This window comes from Nyctereutes procyonoides, unplaced genomic scaffold (assembly GCF_905146905.1).
Source record: "Nyctereutes procyonoides isolate TBG_1078 unplaced genomic scaffold, NYPRO_anot_genome, whole genome shotgun sequence".
In the NCBI taxonomy this organism is placed as follows: Eukaryota; Metazoa; Chordata; class Mammalia; order Carnivora; family Canidae; genus Nyctereutes; species Nyctereutes procyonoides.
Window position 1 is genome coordinate 14154861 of NW_026575144.1, and position 17085 is coordinate 14171945.

Genomic DNA, 17085 nt, shown 5'->3' on the forward strand with positions numbered 1-17085 from the left:
AAACATGTCAGGACATGCCTTTTTGGGATGCTGTCAAGTGGTTTAGGCTCAGAATTCTACATTCCATACTTTTGAAGTTGTTTTCTGTTGGCAGACGGCCTCTTGATTATTTTCATGTGGTGGGTATTCAGGCCAACCTCTCTGGTTCCCCATAATTAACCAAAAAACTCCACAAAAAAACAAAAAACACCCCCCCCCAAAACAACCCTCAAGCCTCACACCCTGTGAAGTGTCCATATTTTAGCATGAAGTTACGGGTTGTGTGAGTGCTGGGCTTATCACGGTCTATTCTGTGAGTCTTGTCATAGGTCGTAACAAAAGTCAGTTCCAAATCAGATACATGTGACCTAGAGGGCTCTATCCGCCAGTGCTTGCTTCGACTTCTTAATAGTGTCACCACGTTAAGGAATGAAGAACTACAGCTGCTGCGAAAAAGTCTTCACCTTTAAGGAGCTATCGTTTCCCTGGTAAAATTAAATAGCAATTTCCATGCACCTCAGCCCCTTCTGGGATCAAGGCTGGGAATGGGTTAGCGGACAAAGAAACAAAGGGACTGTTGAAGGGAGTTTCTTTTTCCTGACTCAGAAAAGTGCAGTTTCCCCCCTCGTGCAGGAGATACCAGTTAGGTGCAAACCAGTCCTCCCGGCTCCAGAGAGCCCCTGTTTTGTAGGAAGTCGTGATTCACAGGTGGGAGAATTACACTACATTACAGTACACTGTATACTACTGTATACTACAGTGTACAGCAGGAAGCTAGTTAAATTAAAAGTAAATGCTCCTCCTCGCCTCCCCAACCACCAAGAACTCATTTCGCAGGTGCTCCTATCTGTGGGTCCCAAACCAGGTAGCCCACTTTAAAACCCCGACAACATTTGCCTTATTACAGAAGACACGTGAGCAGATGTTTTGATATTTCTTGAATGCTGGCAGGATTCTCAACATGCCCCCAAATGAAGAGGTTTGATCTTGAGTGATGGTTAAAAAAAAAAAAAAAAAAAAGTCTCATTTCATTTCACTTTGTGAGAATTAGTTCTTAATTGTCTGTTTTATTGGGAAATTTCCCAGAGATTGATTCGCTATGAGAAACTAGCCTGGGAGAAACTAAACAAGACAGACATAACAGTCAGAGGTCTTTTAAAACATTTCGTCTTGCAGACCAAGAATACAACCTGGAAATCATTTTTATGCTTTTATTATGGCATATAAATTATGATATTTTTAGGTGAAGCCAATAAAGCCAGCACAGGGAAGAAAATCAGTTTCTCTCTCTTCAAGCTTTCCATAGGTAGTATAATTTAAATAATTCTATGGTAGAGTTTCAACACCTCTGATTGAGTACTGTTGTTTACGAAGTAAGAACAGTAATCCTCACGTAAAAAGGTAGTATTGCTACCCTAGACAGCAGATGGTGTTACTAAATACACAGGCAAAGTCTAAGGTCATAAGGAACTAACAATTAACCAGAAATACGATCTGTCACACTCGTTTAATGGGTAACCTACCAGATATATGCCACTTGTATTATGGTGAGTGCTGGGGGGTACGTCGTCAAGCTTCAGAGCAGTTACACAATCAGTTTGGAAGTATTGTGATTATATTCTCATTTAAGCATTTAGTGAAACCAACAAGCTAGAAAGAAAGTGAAAATTGGTGTGATTTCCTCATTGTCTTGCTTTCTGTTGCCTGCTTTAAAAAATACTTGACCGTTTCAGATTGGATAATTTCAGTCACCCCTGAATATAATTAGTCTACGCAAACTAATACCTGTCAAAATTTTGGGTTTTATACTGCTAATTTGAGTTGTTCCAAGGCCTCTTTACATTATCATAGGTATTATTTTTGCCCCCTGCAGATTTCATCATGTGAAGGTGATAAGAAAAGATTGGCCTTACGTGGCAGCAGCACACAGGGGGGCCTCCGGACACTGAGGAGTGTAGAGGAGGAGCATTGAGTTAGGAGGGGTGGGGGGCCGGGAAGTGTAGTCAAAGACTTACCTATAAGTAACAGGGGCACAATCCAAAGCTGGAAGTGGACCCGTTTTGACTGTAAATCAAATACAGATATATCAGTAATGTTAAGACTTTCACAAGGACAGCCCAATTCCTTCTGAGGGTTTTCCAAGGAGAATTTACCACCGAGAACATGTGAACAGTTTTCTTTTCAATTAGGCTTTTGAGGACGAAGAACTGAATTCTAAATTCACGCAAGGAAAAATGACCAACAGGACAGCAACCAAGTTGGAATCATAAAGAGCAAACTCTTTGCTGGGAATTTGGAAGGGTAAGCAAGCCTTGGCCCCAATGTGTGTCAAAGGGTTGTGACTCCAACCTTTGTTGTCGGCTAATCTGAAAACCAGCATCTGGAAAAGCTAAAACATCTCCCCCACCCCCCAGTGCCCCAGGTGAATAGAAGATGAACAGTGAAAACAAGGTTCAGAGGCCCCTGGCTCATCAGAGTAAGTGGGTGGGTCCCAGTCTGTGGACAAAAACCTGTTCTTAAATTTCCCTTCTTCTGGATTTGGCCAGGAAGTCTGAATCACAGAAAATGCATGCTAATAAGATTTTTTTTCTTATGCAGTTTCACATATCTAAATATGCATATTTACATTTCTCCACATTTACACTGAATAAGAAAAGCACAGCATTGGAAGGCACCGACTCCCAGTCTGAGACCTTCATCTACGACCTCAGGGAGCTTGATTCTCCACGTGGCCAGGACTCCTGCTGAAACTTCCAGCAGCCCTCAGAAAAGCCAACTTGGTACCCTTGGGCTGAATGAATGAGAACTTTCTGGAGAGCGGAAGACTGGTGGAGGTCCAGCTGGAAAAACATATGGCAGCAGAGGCGGAAAGAGCGCTTCATGACCGAGAGCTTTATAAAAAATGTCTGGAGGCTCAAGGCAGCCGTTACAACCTAAGATCTTGCTAAGCATGATGGATGTTCTTACTTCTAGGACTGCCTCCAATTTACCTGGAGCACAGCCAGCGCTGCATCCTCAGGCGCCCCTTGGGACGGTGCCCGCAGAAGAACAGCATCGCACCACATCCTACCTCCAGGGCCCGGCCCCCCACCCCTGCTCCGCAGCCCCCACCCCAATGCAGCACTCAAGATGGCAGCTCACTGTGTTGTCCTGAAAGAAAACAAAGTTTGCAAATCACTGCAATCAGGAGGGAAAATGACTATGGTAAATTCTCTTCTTAACCCCGTGTGAACTCAGAGCATTTTCTGGCTGCGCAGTGAGCAAAACCAGGCAGCCTGAGTTTCAGGCTAGGACACCATGCCAAGATGGCCTCTCCAGATACATGCACAGCCTTGAAGTTTTATGTCAGCCCCTCCCTGCCCAGCATTTCCAAAATAATGGAAAGGCAGTTTGATTTTTCCATGTGAATTCTCCATAATAATCTTCTCTTAATGCTAATAACCATTGGTGTTTGTTACCAAGCTTTAGGAACATTCTACACAGAATGCTATGTCCCTTAGAAAAGACATAAATTAGGAGTTGATTATTCAGAATTAGAAAACACTTTCTTTTTTTTATTTTTTATTTTTTTTTAATTTTTATTTATTTATGATAGTCACAGAGAGAGAGAGAGAGGCAGAGACACAGGCAGAGGGAGAAGCAGGCTCCATGCACCGGAAGCCCGATGTGGGATTCGATCCCGGGTCTCCAGGATCGCGCCCTGGGCCAAAGGCAGGCGCCAAACCGCTGCGCCACCCAGGGATCCCCCCTTTTTTTTTTTTTTAGAAAACACTTTCTAAACTCACTAACTTACCCCAGCATTGTGAAAAAATACAGTAAGTTCCCCTAGAATACTTAAGTAATATTAGGTTTTTAAAAAATGTGACCAACTTATACTTTTTAAAGAAATGCACAGAATGTATTGGAGAGGTAGGCATATATACCTCTTTTTATCAGTACTGTAGTTACAGCTGACAATATGACTTTTCTTCAACAGATAATACTGTCTCCCTTTCCACTTCCCTGATGGTTTTTCCCACCACCATTTTCCTTAAGTGTGGCAAAAGTAGAAGCAGCAATTACTGGAGTCACGAAACTCAAGGCCTGACTTTATTACCCAATCATTGTGACAGTTATTCTTCCAGTTTTCCTTCTGTGTATGCACATCTCTGTGTACACACATTTCCAAGGCATATTTTTCCATTACTGGAAAGAGAAAGGCCAGTGGATCAGTCACATACGCTCTGTACTAATAAAGCAATGTCATTAACTTTTGATAAAAGAAGAAGCAAACTATAGCCCTTTATGCTCAGTCTGTAGTTTCTCTCTTAGGAACTCAAAGCAAAAACCAAGATAACCAGTGTGTGTGTACATAAATATTACTATATTGTTATTTAGTTATCATATACTTCTAAAATGTTTTGAATAATGCCAGGTTCAGAGTGAACTTTCCATTCATCTGACCAAGGGGGTTGGGGAATGTGGACCTAAGACTACTTGGGCCTAATAGAGAAATGGCTTTGAAAGCCCAGAATTTTCTAGATGTTCAGAGAGAGAGAACAAAATCACTTCTTCTCAAGTAAAGCTTTTCTCTTTGCAGGGCCCCAGAAATGCAGAGATGGACATGGGCTGGGGGCTAGCTAAATGTTCTTTTTGACAGAGGCCCAGCTCCCCGTTGGCTGCCTGGCTCTGTTTCACACCATACAAGGAGCTCCAAATCCCTGTCTGCAGACACGCTGAGATTTAAGTCCTGGGAGGGTAAGTCATGCTCTGGGGTGGGTGCCGCTGCTGCCTGTGCTGCTACATTACTGTGTAAACACAGGCCAACCCCTTCTCTCTGCTTCACTTCCTCGGTAACTTGATAAACAGTTGACCCTTGAACAATGCAGGGGTGAGGGGCACTGACCCACCTCGTAGTCTAAAATCCACATACAACTTTTGACTCCCCCAAAACTTAACTACTAATAGCCTGTTGTTGACCAGGAGTCTCACTAATAACATGCACAGTCAGTTAACATGAATTTTGTGTTTTGTGTGTTGTGTGTATTATATACTATATTCTTACAATAAACTACAAAAAGGAGCACCTGGGTGGCTCAGTGGGTTGGGTGTCTGACTCTTGATTTCGGCTCAGGTGGTGATCTCAGGATCATGGAGTCGAGCCCCACATTGGGCTCCATGCTCAGTGGGATGTCTGCTTGGGATTCTCTCCCTCTGCCCCTCCTCACACTCTCTGTCTCAAATAATAATTTAAAAAAAAACTACAGAAAACATTATTAAGAAAATCACAAGAGGAAATACATTTACAGTACTGTCCTTTATCAATAAAACAATCCACCTGTAAGTGGACCCTTGCAGTTCCGACCCACATTGTTCAAGGGTCAGCTGTAAATGTGAGATTTACTAATATGTCCAGCGAACACTCAGAATGGGTAAGTTATCCCCCAGTGGTTAAGAGTGCAGGGCCTGGGGGCGGAAAGCCAGGGTTTTAATTCCATTTCTCCCCCTTTCCCAGCTGTGTGATCTAAGGCAAGCGACTTAAGCTTGTCATGCCTCAGTTTCCTTGTCTTTGAAATGAGCATAAAAACTGTCCTTACTGCAGAGGTTGATAGAAGTGTGAAATAACACACCAAGTGCCTCAAACAGCGTAAGGCACATGACAAGCCCTGGACTGACACTGGCCTTTGTTATGTTAGGGATTTCCAGATGAGGCTGGAGCAGACATTTGTTTTTTGTTTTTGTTTTCCCTAAAATCAATGAGTTCTTCTACCCTCAAGTGGCCAGACTTGAGGACCTTCCTTTAGGAACAAGCCCTACTACTTAGCCTCCCTCCACACCCACCTCTCCAGGAAGTAGTTATCACCAACACTGCCAGTGACCTCACTGTGACCATCTCCAAGAGACTCTTATCTCTTGAATCCTTCCTGAGTCATGCTTGTGATCACTCTGTGAATTCATTTTCTCACTTTGGCTCTTAAAGGGATATCCTGTAGCTACTGAACTTAATTAAAGAAGGCGAGAACTTCAGGAGTGCTTATAGGCTGTGTTTTACCTACCCCCACCATGCGCCAAGCTAGTCTTCAGTGTCTGGCACATAGTAGATGCTCAATAAATGCCCGGCCCCGCCTTGAACTTTGATGTTGGAGAAGTTATTCAATCTCTGCTTTGATGTCGGAGAAGTTATTCAATCTCTGCTCCCCTTGTATTGTTTGCTTGATATTTGGACCCTTGCTGCTTTCCCTGGAATCTCTGCTAAGCAATGTAAACCCTGGAAGTCCATCTGACTTATCATCCATCTTCGTCTTCATTTGAGACCTGAAATTCTTTATCATTAAACTTCATCAGCTTCATGTTTCCCATTTCTGTACATTGTTAATCCCCCTCTTTTTTTTTTTCAGTAAATAGATGAATAGGAATTAAGCCCCTACACCATCAAAACCACACACAAGTGTTCTGAAACAACTCCTTTTGGGATGTATAAGATGCATCCTAACAAGGGAATCATATTTTCTGAGAGACAGAACCCAAGAATATGCATTTCAAAAATCAAATTCCTGGGGTGCCAGGCTGGCCCAGCTGATGGAGTGTGCAATTCTTGATCTTGGGGTTGTGGGTTCGAGCCCCATGCTGGGTATAGAGAGAATATAAAAATAAAACCTTAAAAAATAAAATAAAAAATAAAAATAAAATTCCTTTCTTATACACAGTATAGTATTATAATCAGTGGTTCAGTCTCCCTCTGAATTGCCTCTACATGTCAATTCAGGGCCACTTCAACTGAACAAAGGTTATGTACCTGTGAGGATCAAAGTTACTTAATATATCAGCTTGCAATATTAAAAAAAAAAAAAAAGAGGCAGACATCCCCTTATACTCTCTCTCTCTCTCTCTCTCACACACACACACACACACACACACACTTTATGAAGTCAATTGTACATGGATTTTAAAAAATTACCCATTATTTTGGATTATTCACACCGTTAGGTATAGCAGGGCCAATGATACTTTTAGGGAAAAGTTTTATTTTTAAAACATTTGAAATGTTTCAAATCTTTAAAATATATTTTATTTATTCAAGAGAAAGAGAGAGCAAACATGAGTGGGGGCAGGGGTAGAGGGAGAGGGAGAAGCAGACTCCTTGCTGGACAGGGAGCCCAATGTGGGGCTCCATCCCAGGACCCTGAGATCATAACCTGAGCCGAAGGCAGACGCTTAACTGATTGAACCACCCAGGTGCCCAAAAATGTTTTAATTTTAATTTCTTTTAAAATCAGAAGGGATAAAGTAGTATAACAATAGCAACTATATATTAATTAATTCAGGCTACATTATATTTATCTTTATACCACTGAAGTTGTAGGACATAGTTTTTAAAGGAGGAAAGGACGCACACAGGCAGAAATGTACCCGCAGCATTTCTGAGAACCACAAAAGTCATAATACAGCCCTGGTAATGACAAATGACCTTTTTTAGGTCCATGTGTCATACTAAGAATTCCTGGAATATTTTCATATTTTTAATTTATACATTGCCTTAGACGTAGTCTTTAACAGTCTGCTTTCTTTCTTTCTTTCTTTTTTTTTTTTTTTTTTGATCCCCTAGAGACCTCATCTCTTGCACTGCTTTTGTTCACTGTCTCCATATGTCTCTCCCCCTCTATCCTTGTGTCAGATTCTAACTTGGAACTTCTAACTGCCCAGGGGCTGTTTTCCACTTGTGTAGCTCATGACTGGCTCAAAACCAACAAACATATCACTGAACTCACCTTCCCCTTCCCCTGCTCTTTGGCTTTCTCTCTGCTCTCCCATCTATTAGAATTACTACTAATTTTGTCGTCATTGTGAGCTCACGTCCTCTCCTGCTCCTTTATCTGAAGACCGGGCAGGGCCTCAGGTCCCGTACTCACCGCATCCCTGTCTGAATCTCGCTGCCCACCCCTACTCGCCTCTCATCAGACTCTGGCAGACTTCTGTGCATTCCCGTTTCCTCCTACAACACAATTCCTTAATCATCCTTGACTTGACCTTAGTGCTCTTTTCATCATTTTTTCCCTCCGCTCCATAATTCCACTACTTCAACCCAAACCCTTTTTTGGTTTTTAAGGCCTTGCTCAGGTGGATGCCTTTGTTCTGGCCAATGTGTCTCCCTGCACATGAACACCTATCAAAGGTGTTCAAAGACAGTTAAAAACTCTCCTCTCCATCCCATGAACTGGATTCACTATCCTTGTGCTTTGTTCACATTCTATATTCATTCATTCACTCATTTTTTGGCAGTCTGGGGGGATTGCTCTGTCGGGCACAGTCACCTTACACATTCCCTTAGTACCTATTCCAACCCTAGATAGCTTTCAAAGCTCAAGTCAGGTACCCATTTATGTAGCCCCAGGCCCACCCGTGATCACTGGTCTCTGTACCTGCAGGGTACCTGTGTGTTGTCCCAGAATCTAGCACTTAGTTATGCAATGGTGTGGAATTTCTCGACAATGTCATATATGCTGTTTGTCTGAGTTTTGTGAATGCAATAATCTTCATAGACAATCTACCTTTTCTATCACCCCGACAGTACCTGATATCAAATCCAGAGCTGGGCTACTGGTGCTAACCCACTGATTATTAGTAATAACCCCTATATTTCATGTAGGACACTGATCCCTAGGAGGTTGATAGTTTCTTTTTCTTTTTTTTCTTTTCAAAGATTTTATTTATTTATTCATAAGAGACATAGAAAGAAAGAGAGGCAGAGACACAAGCAGAGGGAGAAACAGGCTCCTCGCAAGGAGCCTGACGTGGGACTCGATCCTGGGTCTCCAGGGTCACACCCTGGGCAGAAGGCAGTGCTAAACCACTGAGCCACCTGGGCTGCCTGGAGGTTGATATTTTCATCCCTCTTTTACAGGTTGGAGAAACTGAGGCTCAGAGAGATTAAGTGACTTGGTGAAGTTTGCATAGTTGTTAAGTAGCTAAAGTAGAATTTAAGGCCTGACATGATCCAAAAACTGTGCTCTCACTTTACTAAATTACCTCTGCTTTTGGTTGATTTGTAGACATTCAAATATAGTCATTCCCTCCCCAGTGATAATTGCATTTGTTTTCTATCTCCCTTTATATATATATTCTTTTTTTTTTTTTTAATGCAATCTCCAGGCCCAACCTGGGGCTCGAACTCACAACCCTAAGACCAAGAGTTGCATGTTCTACCGACTGAGCCAGCCAGGTGCTCCTCTCCCTTTGTATTTTTTATGGCCTGCTATTCTATCTTTTCAGGGCTTTACACTTATACCAGACCCACTAAATTCTTCTAGAGTCTTACTGAAAATGTCCACCACATATTGGTTATTTGGACAATGTTTGTATAAAATAATTATAAGCATCGAACTCACATGCGGACCTACCCAGCCACTACCTTTCTCCCTTGCAAAGTAGTACATTTTGTCAATAAACAAAACTTAAGATTTAACGAGAAACAGCAAATCAATAAAAGTACAACAGGAAACAGAAATTGGGAACATACAAATAGTATCTCAAAATGAATACATCATATATAAAAGTCCCCAACCCAGAATTCTACAGTTGGGTTGGTGGTAATGTTAAGTCATTAATGTCTCTCAGCTGTTTTCCATGTACCCTAATCTGGTGGAGTTTCTGTCAAGCCTTAACACTAGATAATGGAGTATTTCTAGGCCAGAGCCTTCAATAATATTAAAATAAAATAATAAAATTAAATTGCTTAATTATAAGACAGTCGTTTTATTTTAAGAAATTTTTAGGGGGCTGAAAAACTCCTGGAGATATTTCTGGTGAAGCATCATTGCAAAAGAAAATCTGTAGTAGAAACTGTGTCATCTCTGGGTTTTAGAACATGCTGCCTCATTACTGGGAGACGATAAATATTTGCTTACCAGCCCTTCGGCGCAACTTGTCTCCTTGTGACAGAAACTGTCACTCGCTTCCTGTGACTGAATATTACCTGTCTCCCAGTGTCCATCTTGTTCTCTTTCTTGGTACCCTTGTCCTTATTATGAATAGTGATTGCTTTCCTCTTTTTTTTCTCTTTAAAACTTGAATCATGATTTGCTCTCTGTTCAAAAATAACTCAGCCAAAGGGATTTTCCTGCTGAAGCTGTGATGTGAAAACAGACATTTTCACCATAGCCTTTTGTTTTGTTTTGCTTATTTTGTTTTTATCTACATCTGTTTGTCACCTTTATTCCTGAGACAAGAATTCAGGGCCCTAGAATAGGCATTGACAGGAAATGTTCCTGGACAACTTTGATTTGAAAGAGAAAACAAAGCATTTATTGCTGACTTGGTTACTAGCAGCAGAGTAATCAGAAATTCTATGAAGGAAGCTGGAAGTTGACCTCTTTTAAAGTTACTTTAAAAAGCTGGGGTTGGTTTTGTAGTGCTCTGTCAGAATCTCACAGGAATTTACTTTTGTTGTTGTTATAGTGTCATGGACATCTGCTGCTTTTTCCTGCTCAACTTCCATTTCTTCCTGTAATACTAGGATCCTGGGTTTTCTTTAGGGAACTACCCTTCCTTGACTCTCCGTCCTCGCAGATCAGGAGTGGGTGTGTGGTTCAAGTCTGGCCAGTGAGATTGTTAACCGTGCTGAGTGGCTTAGAAATGAGCAGGTGCTACAAGCTGAGTCTATCAGAGCCGAGGCTGTCAGCCCCAGGAGTAATGCGTCAAGTGCCAGGAAAGAATCATTTTTCTGGAGTGATTAAACTGATGGAAAGTTAGCCTAGAGCTTCTGTGGGACACCCTGTCAAAAAACAGGGAGTCCCTGTTTGAGGACGAAGTCAAGAAAGAGAAGGCAAAGCTGAAAGGCTGGAAGTATGTTCCTGAAGATACTGTTTGACCGGCTGGAACCAACTGTGCCTGAAAGCCTACTCCTGAATTTTTCTGTGTACACATTACCTTTTATGTGAGTTGTATTTCTGTCACTTGCAACTGAGAGTTTTGACCATACACTTGATTTGTTACTAAATGAATGAGGATGTAAAGACTTAAAAAAAGAATTCCTCTATGAGATTTTCTCCAGTTAGAAGGAGGATGGTCCTTCTTCCCCCAAAGGACCTCTTAGGACTCGTATTCATTTCCCAGAATTTGCATACAATCCCTTTGCTTGCACGCCATCTAAAGATTTTAAAACATACCTGTTTGTTTGCCTAAATGTTCTTAATACACTGTCTTCCTTTGCCATTCATATTAGGTAGTAGGGACTAAGGTCAAAGTGGTATTACAACACACAACAAAGTGCCACCTGCTATCAGAAGCTTGCTAACAATTTCTAGTGGCAAGAAAAGACCATCATTTTTCCTACAGCCTGGAGCAGAAATCTTCCTGCCTCTCCCCTGAGGAAACTAACCACCGGGAAGCCTTTTCTGCAGAACACCACCTTTTATCTGGGGAATGCAGTGTTTTTCTGATCACACCCTCTGTGAAGGCATTGGGTCCACCACAATTTTCCATTTATGAGTTTGGGTCAAGCAAAGCACAACACAGGTCAACAGAAAAGCCCCTTGTGAGGAGCAAGAGCAGGGCCTGAATGAAGGAGGGCCGCCTACATGTGCTGTTTGCCTCTACTCAAGGGCTGTAGGACAGGTGAGCAGTCCAGAGTGCTGGCTATTTTGGGTTCTGCCAGTTGGGGTTATTATTTGCCAACAGTCCAACTGATGCCAGTGGAACAGTGCTGCAGGCCAAACTGGGTTCTTTACAACTGTGTATCCATTAGGGGGGAAAGGCTTCCAATACAAAGGATTGGAATGGAAACTTGATGTGCGATTTGCTGCTTCAGGCAGAGCTGGCACAGTTACCCAGACGAATGCGGGTGCTGAATGGCACCTAATTTACAGCGGGAGCTCGGCACTCTTCCTCTATTTGCTACTTCACTGGAACAAGGAGAGAGAGATATTAGGATGAAGAATAATATGCTTATGGACACATAAAGATGGAAGAGAGAGGAACACATGAAATGTCACTTATTTGAAGGTCTACTTTTGTCTCCTCTGTCCTCTTGCTCCCCAAAACACATGCCACATTATTTTCACTATCTGTGACCCACTCTAGAGCTAAGGCACCCGATGCTTCTGGTTTATCATTGAGCCCAGCCACATGAAGCTGTGGCCTGCCATCTGAAGCAGAGTAACTGGTGTGTTTTACTGTCTCTGCTAAGAAGAGGGCATTGACATATCAGATCCCTTGTGATGGGTTGAATTATGTCCCTCCAAGAGATTCATTAAAGTTCCTAAACCCTGTCAGGTGACCTTGGGGGCTGCCCAGTTCAGGGTCACTGTGAATGTGACCTTATTTGCCAGTAGGGTCTCTGGAGATGTAATCAAGTGAAGACAAGATGATTTGAGGTCAGCGTGGGCCTAATCCAATGTGATTGTTGTCCTGACCAGAAGAGAAGAGCAGGAGAGGACACCATGTAACACCAGACATGGAGATTGGAGCTATGTGTCCACGAGCCAAAGAAATTGCCAAAGAGTGCCAACTACTCCCAAGAGCTAAGAGCTAAGGTGCGGGACACATTCTCCCCTCAAGCCTTCAGAGAGAGCATCGCCTTGCTGACACTTTGATTTTGAACTTCTACCCTCCAGAACATTGGGAATAAAATTCTGTTGTTTCAAGCCTTCCAGGTTGTGCTAGTTTGATACAGCAGCCCTAGGACACGAATACACTCTGCTGAAGAGTAAAGGCATGAATCTGTAAGACCCACTACACAGAGGAAAAAGTCACCAAACAGCCATCCCACGTGGTCATAATGAACCCTGCCACCTTCTGCAGAGGAGGTGGAACTCTCCAAGGATTGGAGATATCTCCTCTAGAGGTGGCTGCACAAATGTGCCACTGGACCGGGGGCACTTTGAGGGTAGGATGCCCTTTGTTCTCTGCATCTCTCCTTCCGTGCCTGAAAACCAGAAGTGTTCAATAAACATGGAAAATACAAATTCATAGGACAGTATTTTCCAGATGAGTGATTAGCATTACTTTATGACATCATGGAAGTATTGACCATCCTCTTCTGTGAAAATGTAAGTGGCAAAGAGATCACATCCAATGCCTTCATTGGTGAAACCCACTCTTAGATCTTGAAAGACACAACCTTGGGCTTCTTTGAGATCTGCTTTGGTCCCTGGCGCTTTTAAGTGGCAGATATAACCCGTGACACCTTTTCTAAAAGATCTGAAAATCCCAGTGATATTATGATTCTGCTGCTCAGATGTGGCCTCAGTTTCTTGACTTTTTTTTTTTAAGATTTTATTTATTTATTTATTTGAGAGAGAGAGAACATGTGAGTTGTGGAGGGAGGAGAAGAGGGAGAGGGTGAGAGAGAATCCCAAGTAGACTCCCTGCTGAGCATGGTGCCTGACATGGGGCTCGATGTCAGGACCCTGCGATCATGACCTGAGCCGAAATCCAGATCCAGACACTTAACACACCGAGCCACCCAGGTGCCCCTCAGTTTCTTAATTTTTAGGGCACAACGTGCTTACTCTCCATTTAAAAATCAGCCCACTCAAAATGATAACCTGCTGTTTTGTGCATGAATTCATCTTAAATGCCTTTTGAGGCTCTACGTGAAAGATACCGTTACTAGCAACAACCAATAAATGAAATAAATACCAGATATAAAATCAGCCACATGGGCTGGCTCCTAGAGGGAAATGGAATGTATGGAGATTTCATTTGATAAAAGTCCAGAACTGAGGTATGTCTTAATGTTGAATGTGAGTGTATTTTATAAAATGTAAAAGGCTGTAAAGAAGTCAGTCGCTCTATTATTTTTCCTATTCCATGTCCTTGATTAAATGACAAACCCAAAGAGTTAGTAATCAGCCTTTTCTCTTCCTTGGACTGTGATTTCTTTACCCATCAGTAAGTTATGGCTGATATCCCAAGATCCCAGCTAACTCCATTTTTTTCTCTTGTAATCTATGATTTTATCAGCGGAGGTGTATATATACCTAAGTTCCTGAAATATGAGAATACTTTCGGTGACTCTACTGGCACATAATAAATTGTTTTGCATAAATTTTTCAGAATGTAAAGAGGGGAAGTAGAACATGAAAAAGTATCAAGCATTTAAGAAAATATATGTATTATTATAATAATTAAGACTCAACTTACCTAAAGAGGAGAGGAAGAGTATATTCATGATTCACATGAGTATACTCCATGCTCATTGTGTAGATTTTTAGAAGAAACAGAGGAGCAAAAGCTACCACAATACAGTTAGAAATCCTAGCTGCCTTTTAAATATAAACAGCAAACTCAATCTTTTTATTTCATAAAAGAAAAAGTTGAACTGCCCCTAACTTCATTTCATAAACCAAATGTCACATTCAGAAATGACCATTGTTGAGTTTCTTTGGAATCAACAACTTTTTCTGTGGCTAACAATGTTTCTAGATATTCCTGATATCAGCTAAAATGCCGGAAAGAGCATGTAGAGATGCAGTCAAGAGCCTATTAGTAGAGGATTTTGATTTCAGTGGAATCAGCATTTCTTGTATATTTTATTTGCTTTTTAAAGACAGTAAGCCTTTGATTTGAGTGTGTGTTCTAGCCTTGAAATCAACTCCTTACAGAGAAATTCCTGGTTCTATGCGGGGTTCATCAGAGTGCCCTGGAACCAAAGGTCACAGGTCCCCAAATGTGGGCAAGGCAACACAGACCATTGATTATAGAGGAATCTCTAGGGTGAGTGCTCCCCAGACGCAGGGGAAAAACTTGAAAGCAGGAGGAATTCTAAACTCAAAAGATGACAAATACTTAGACTGGCCCTGGCTAAAGGAAATGAGGCAATAGGGCTAAAAAGACAAACAAACAAACAAAACAAAAACAAAACCCTCAAGCCTATCATTTCTCTCCATGACTTTCTTTAGATAGTCCCTACATGTTTTAAGAGAAAAATTTTAAAAATATTTTAAGAACTAAGTAACAAGAACTGTTAAACATGTTTATATCTCTTGCCCTGGTGATTCTGCCTCTAGATATTTGTTTTAAGAATATATTAGGGGATCCCTGGGTGGCGCAGTGGTTTGGCGCCTGCCTTTGGCCCAGGGCGCGATCCTGGAGGCCCGGGATCGAATCCCACGTCGGGCTCCCAGTGCATGGAGCCTGCTTATCCCTCTGCCTGTGTCTCTGCCTCTCTCTCTCTCTCTCTGTGTGTGACTATCATAAAAAAAAAAAAGAATATATTAGAAGTGTGTAGAATAATTTTGAAGATGTATGTTTAACTGGCATTATTTGTGGTGTAGGGAAAGTGAGAGACAAGCTCAATGTACAAAAATAGGGAAAAAGCTAAATAAATTACAGTCCATCCATAAGACAGAATGTTGTGAGGATATTTTAAAATTCTTCTCTCAAAGATAGTTGTTTATAATGGAAAATGCCCAATCTGTAGCTCTCAAAAAAAAAGGGCAGATACACAATCATATATTCCATATAATAATGATTTTAAATATCTATAAATGTCCATGTATATATAAAGAGAAAAACTGGAAAAACACACCAACATGTGAACTACCTCTAAGTGGCAGGATTTGAGATTATAGGTGATTGTTTCTGATTTTTCAAGTATTTTAAGTAGTATTTTTTAAGTCCTTTAAGATTTTTCTACAATAAGCCTGTATTGCTTTTAATATCTAACTATTAACTTCCAAGGTTAGGATACTCATGGACCTTCCCTTAAAATGATAGTCTCCCCCCTGAATCAGAAACGTGGACGCTGTGCTTGGGGTTTAATGTAGCGAGGTGGAGAATTATGATTCAATGCTAGATTTTCATACATAAAGACTCAGTCGCTGAACGGATATTTACAGGGCACACACTCATTCATTCAGTCAATCAATGCTTATGGAGCACTTGCTCTGTGCTGGCCACTGAATCACCCCCAGTAGCCAGGGCACCTCCAATGGGGCTGGATGATGGTGAGAAGCTCCTACTCTGGGTATACTCTGGGTATTCAAGAAAGTCAGAAATCACTGAGGAATGAGACATTCCTAAAGGCTGGACAAATTTTCCCCAGCTGACTCCCTGGGAGTTGAACCTTTGCTTGCAAGCCTAAGACCCTATCCCTGCTGAGCACGGAAGCAAAGTGTCTGTAGGTTTGTGGCAGGATGTCATGGCTGCTTCCTCACCTGCCCTCTTGTCTCAGAAGCTCCATTGGCCCTAGAGGCTCAGTCTGTTGTAGCATTGCACAGCTTAGTACTTTCTTAGCATTCTGTTTTAGTTTTGACGACTTGATATTCTGACCAATGGTTACCATATTTCTCCATATATTAGGTTGATAGGTTGACTTCCCAGATCAGCTCCACTCTCCTTTCCTTCCCTCTCTGTCCCCACCTCTTTCCAGGTTGCAAGCTTCTATTTTCCAGTTGCTTTATCTGCATTTTGGAAATACCTCGAAATAGGAGAAAGCAGGGGCCTGGGACCCCGTAGCCATCCCTGCACAATCTGGCCATCTCTGACAAATCAGACTCTTGGGCCTTGCTATTTCTTTGAGTCACTGAGGATGGAGCAGAGGCAGCCCTTCATCCCCCAGAACGAAGGCTGCTGTGTGACTATCGGTGGCCTGTGCTCTGAGCACAGGGCTCAGGGTCACATACGGTCTGTTTGCAGGGAGCCCCACACTGTAAAGGGTAGATCTGATGGTAGACATCTTACTCACTTTCCAGAGAGCCTCTTGGTGAACAGGAAAACATGTAAGCAGGTGGTTTTGTGCTGCAGAAGCCACTCAGATGTGCCTTCTTCCTACGTGGGCCACAGCCTTTCCCAGCCCCCTTTCTTGAGTCCCCCAGAGAGGCTGTGTGCCACTCGTTAAAGGGCTCTGGCACACCCCACAATCTTGTCCTGCAGAGAGCAGGGTCCACCGCCCGGTCTGGGTCTTTACAAAGTGGCTATTTTTCCTGAACCTTTCCCTGCCCCTTGGGGTAAGAGAATCATTTCCAAGGATAAACGTCTAAACCTCAGTAGGAGATGCCATAGCCTAATGATTAATAAGCACCCTTGTAAATCCCATCTCAGTTGTGCGTAAGCAGTGTGTCTTTCAAGAAATTTACTTAAGTTTCCTTGCAGGGTTGTTGTCAAGTGATAATTAGTGTTGCCCCT

At 42.2% G+C, this 17085-nt stretch overlaps 1 long non-coding RNA gene across 1 annotated transcript; it reads right to left on the minus strand.

Moving 5' to 3' along the window:
* Positions 1–1063: 1063 nt before the first annotated feature.
* LOC129499148 (uncharacterized) lies at positions 1064–16846 on the minus strand. The gene is made up of 3 exons (XR_008662306.1): positions 16646–16846; positions 1995–2043; positions 1064–1629 (listed from the first exon to the last, which is right to left on the minus strand). It is a non-coding gene; the product is annotated as an uncharacterized LOC129499148 (long non-coding RNA).
* Between the last annotated feature and the right edge of the window lie 239 nt (positions 16847–17085).